The sequence below is a fragment of the Plectropomus leopardus genome, chromosome 5 (assembly GCF_026936395.1).
Source record: "Plectropomus leopardus strain MGB_pleo_1.0 chromosome 5, ASM2693639v1, whole genome shotgun sequence".
NCBI classification, from domain to species: domain Eukaryota; kingdom Metazoa; phylum Chordata; class Actinopteri; order Perciformes; family Serranidae; genus Plectropomus; species Plectropomus leopardus.
The window spans coordinates 8,933,292-8,938,857 of NC_142180.1; positions in this window are offsets into that span (position 1 = coordinate 8,933,292).

The window sequence follows — 5,566 nt, forward strand, 5'->3', positions numbered from 1 at the left end:
GTGTCTTCATGAGTGCCATGGCGGTGGTGCTTTATGTGACATAGCTGTTCGTCACATTTGCCCTACTTAGCTTCAGCAAAGACACAAGTTATATAACACTCTGAAGAGCTCACAATGACATAATCTAATCCAGAGTCATTTTAAAATCCCTTAGAGGAACAGACACCGTATATACGCTTTTGATGATGTCAATATGACATATTTTCCCTAACAGCTGTTGAAGTTGATGTCTTCTCTATGAATCAGTTTAGTTTATTAAATCACACTTATTTTTTTAAATTAGTGTGAGAGAGTGTTAACTGATAGAATCAGAAATAACGACCCTGAAAAGCGGGTTTGTTTGTTTTGTTTATTGTAGCTGAGGGTTGTGTTAATTATGTGTGTAAACACATAATTTAAATGTTTTTATTTGTAAATAAAACCCAAGAAACAGTTCCGATTTTCAAATTGCAATGCGAACAATTCTCAGGAGTTTTTGCTCCTCTTTATCTTGGTAACTTAAGCAAAGCCTCACAACCGGCAGTAGTATATTGTGATATATATGCTTTGTGTTGGGCCAAACAAGTTTCCTTACCTGTAAAATGATAACACTACATCATGGCCTAGAGTGAGCCATTGCTTTTATGAACATTTTTCCAAGTTTGGCAATATTAAAGTTAGAAACACCAATTTAGACCTTTATTTGCACAGCATTGTTCTTATAAAGACTTTATTAGCTTACTTATCTCCGCATGTTGTCATTTAGGTTGAGCAGGTGATTTCGCCAATATGCACTGCTCGACTTCTCTGTAGTAAGACCAATACAAAGGTTCCCTAAAGGTTTTAGGGATTATACTAGTCTGAGTACCAGTCCAATAGCATATAGTTTAATTGATAATAAACTAAAAAATAGTTTCATACTTGGAAAAAAATAGCAGTTTTACTGGAAATGCATTATTCTTTTCTGCTTTGAAACAGTAGTCTACATTGCAGGTTGTGCTGTGCAGCTGGCAACTACTGTTTTGTAGCATCGAAAAATGATTTCCGGTAAATAGTTTAATTTAAGCCAAACTGTCAGTAATATTAGAAATATTCTTCACTGAAAAGTTCCACTAGTGAAAAGGCCTATATGTAGGTTTTTTTAGTGTCAGGGTGAGTAGTGTACAGCTGACTTGTAGTATCATACTAGGTATGGTTGTAACATGTCAAGTGAATTTAATTTATAAAGACCATTATCACAAAACACGGTTTGCCTCAGAGGGCTTTACTTTATACAACATCCCTCTGCCCTTAGACCCTCACATCACCTAAGGAAAATCTCCCAAAAAAGAACCCCTGTAACGGGGGAAAAAACCTCAAGAAGAGCGTCAAGTTCAAGTATCAGAATCGAAACGTAAAATTTGTATTGGAATATCCCTTGTTTGTTTGTTAGGCTTTTTTTTTGCATGTGTTTCTTGTCTCTGAATATTAAAGACTATGAGCCCAAGGTCATGCTACCAGCTCTCTGAGGCTGTGTTAGATATAGTAGTGACTGGGGCAAACGGTATTGTTAGCATGCAGAGATGCTCACAGAGGCAATGCTAACATGTTGCTGCTTTGCAGGCATAAAGTTTATCATGCTCACAGTGTTAGTATATTCTGTCAGCAAGATAACATTTGCTCTACACACAGTGCTTATTTGTAAAGAGTGGAATCAACATGTTAGGACCAAAAACAAAGTGCAGAGGATTTTTGTGGTTGTTAATCCTCACAAGAACTTCAATGATTTCACAGTATTTTAGTCGTCTAACTATCCAGCATATCCATTGATCCAAAATGATAACTAATACTATTAGATTCTTTCTCTACTTCCAAATGTCCAACTGTGTCCCACAGTGCATCTGAGTCATGCTGCATTCCACACTAATTCTTTACCCCTGTGAGTGACAGCCCCCTGAAATAAAGACAGGAGAAGAAAAGCAAAGTTAAAAGCTGGGGAGTCTTTCAGATGCATATCACTGAGGCAGCAGATGAAAGTTGAGTTGCGAGGGCTATCATGGTCGCTGGAATAAAGAGATGAGGAAAACAGCTCAATAACATATCGACACCATCCTTTAATGTCTGTCAGAGTACAAACAAGTGCTGCAGCCCACGGGGGCACGCTCCCTGCAGTGGCCCATGTTAAATGGGATGCCTTGACATTTTCAGCTTCAGTCTTAATTTCAAATGCTCTGTGCATTATTGAGAAAAAACCTTTGTCTTCTATGAACGCTAAAAAGACAGTTATGTGCTGTCTCTTTGAATCCTATGGATACAACTACTTACTAATGAGCTGCAGTGTCCATTAGTTTCAATCAAAAATGCTAACAATGTAAAGCCCCCTGCAAAAAGAAAGCAATAATTCCTAATTAAACCTATCAGCCAATGAAAACAATTGATATTAGCTTATCTTGCAGTGGTCATAATCAATATTCTTATATAAATAATGAATCAGGAGACAACTTACAATAACAAATCTGCAGAGATGAATCATCTGCAGACACATTTTCACTGTGTTGTTTTACTGTGACCCCTCTCATCAGCAGTGTTAGGTGTTACAGTACTGGAGTAATCAGATTACTTTTTGTTGCAATGAGTAATCATACGCATTAGTTTACAATTGAGATAATTAGTTATTTAGTGGAAATTTTTTTGAACTGTGGGCTATACAAGTTAATTTTTTAGATTTTTGTTTTCAGTGGTCTCCACCCCACCATCCATCTGTCCATCCATTATCATAGCCATTATTTTATCTTGGCTTTTGTTTTATTTTCTTAGCCACTGTTTTTATTTTTATTTTTATTTTTCTTAGTCATGGTTTTTATCTCTTAGCCACTGTTCTTATTCTTAGCCATTGTTTTAAATTCTTAGCCATTGTTTTTAGTTCTTAGTCATCGTTTTTATCTGTTATTGCCTTATGGTTTTATCTGTTGTGTGTTTCTGTAAAGCACTTTGAGTTGAAAGCGCTATACAAATAAAGTTATTATTATTATTATTATTATATTATCCATCTGTCCATCCATACATCCATCCATCCATCCATGCAACTATCAGATATTAGGGATAGGCGATTGGATTATATACCAGCTATTAGTGATTGAATGAGTACATTGCTGGGCAATTTTTACCATTTTATTTTTGGCTAATTCAATGATCTGCCTCCAAAAATTAGAGCCGCTGCTTAGCTGGAAGAGCTATGGCAAAGAGATACTTACAGGAGAAAAACAGTGTTCAGAGCTAGCATATTTTAACGTCTAACTCTGAGTATTAAGGGCATATTTTGACCAAACCAGAATTTGTGATTGTTGAAACAGTGAAGACAAAGACAAACCAAGCAATTTTGGTGAGTTCCAGTGTGTCTCTGTTGAGTTTGAATTTTTTTTTTTACGATGAGTAAGAAAAGTAATTAAGTTGTTCTAGTCCTGAATTTTGTCACACGTCCAAGAGGCTTCATCAATATGGAACAGATGAAAATGTCCGCCAGACCAAACAGATAAAGTCCACTTGCCTTAAATTAAGGACTCCACTTGTGCCGTGTAAAACTACAGTGTTTATGCTTTAAGGAGAGTATTATTTGTTTTAAAAATGAATTCAACTTTTTTTATTAGTTTATAATTTTTTCTTAATGTAATAACTTTTTTGAAGTGCAAAACTGTTGATACATAAAGAGCTTGTGGTTTTCCGATTATGTGCTGATTATTACTTCATGAGTGTTTATTACATTTAATTCACTGAAAATGATAAACCTGAATTCTGAATGTATCGACTACAGTTGTATTTTTCTGTTTAGTAACAGAAATAGGAGTGAGACTGTTTCCTTTCAAGACAATATCGACATTGTGCAAGGATTTGCAGTGGGTGATTTTTTTTTTAAAAAAGATACTACTTCAGTAGGTAACACTGTAATGCAGCAAGTTATTCACTAATCAGCAGGCAGACAAAGTTAGTTGGTGACCATAATTGAGCATTTTGCACTTAAGCGCTGGACATTCATCTCAGGAGTCAGGGGAGAGCAAAACAAGCAAAAACATAATTTGAATATTTGACGAATTAAATATGCTAGAATGTTGGTCCATATTTGTTTGATGTGTTATTGTCAGCTGATATGCTCGCCATTACGACTTTAAGGCAGCTACAGTGTTTAAGTTGTGTTAACTTTTTTTTACAGCTTTCCCCAAGTGACCTAAAAAATCATTTATTAATGTTCTCTATTCAGAATACATCTTCTGAGTTTGAAACAGTCCCAGTAGGTTTCACAGATGACCCAGTTGAGTTTGCCAGCAGGTTTGTTTCTTTTGCGCCTGCTCTTCCATTGATCAGAATCACTCTGTCCTATATTGAGTAATTGACTCTCAAAAATAACATTCTGAATGGAGTATCACTTTAAAGCTGCACCACACATACATGATCTCTATTTCTTTTTCCTTCTTTATAAATCATTCAAAACATCGCTCCTGTTGCATGAAAATTCCATCGAGTCTTTCCTCCTATGTGTCTTTATCTACAACAGAAAGGGGAAACTCTGATTGATCCAACATACTGCACATAATCAATCTCTCTTAGTGTTTTTCTAGACTCCAATGGTATCATGAAAATTTTATAGCCCATGAACTGATAATCCTTCAATTCAAAACAGCAGGAGGCAGTTGTTATATAAAGAGAATACATGCACTGTAGACTTCAATGAATGGGACTGCAATACATTTGAGCAAATCACTGTAATAACTTCTCGGGTGTTAAGGATGGTTACTAGTGGGAAATCTTGCAATAGTGAAGAGCTAAATTCAAAAGCTCTTGCTTAGTACAAAGTGTTACCTAAAAGTACGCAGTGAACAGTCTGCTTATCATGAGCCTCCCAAAGTTAACTGTCAGACTTTACTGCATCTCTTCCATTACCAAATGAGATGGTGTTTGGTCACTTGGTTACTTTTCAAAAAATATCCATCCATTGGAATGGATGATGGATCTGAGCATCAATGGAAAATAAATAAGGCAAATACAATTTAAATAGGGGAATGCTGTTTTTATTAGATTTTCTAATAACACAATCAGCTTATTATGCATCAAATTTATCATGGTTACAGAGTAATCATTTCAAGAAATCATCAGAAATTGAGGATGTTTTTAGTCATGATGACAAATACAATACAAGATATACATGCAAACCCATTTTAATGCCAGTTGGTAAAGAAAAATGTTTGAGATGCTGTTTGTCATAAAATAGACCAAGTAAACATAACTAAAAGAAATTTAAAAAAGCAACAATGCAACCATACAAAAATGAATGAAACTTTTATTCTATACTCATGGAAAATATTCAGAAATCCTCGAAAAGTATAAAATTCATGCCATTTGAAATAGAAAAAAAACAAAAAAAACAAGCACATTTCAACAAACTGTCCAACAGTTTATTAAACAAAGCTGTCATAACCCATATCAAAACAAGAAAGTTAGTTAAATGTTGATGTCTGATTATGTGTTTTACATTTAATTGTTTTTAGTTTACTGGTCTGTTCCTGACAGGGTGTATATATTGCCACCGTTTGCTTGTTGCTGCTTATTTGCTTGC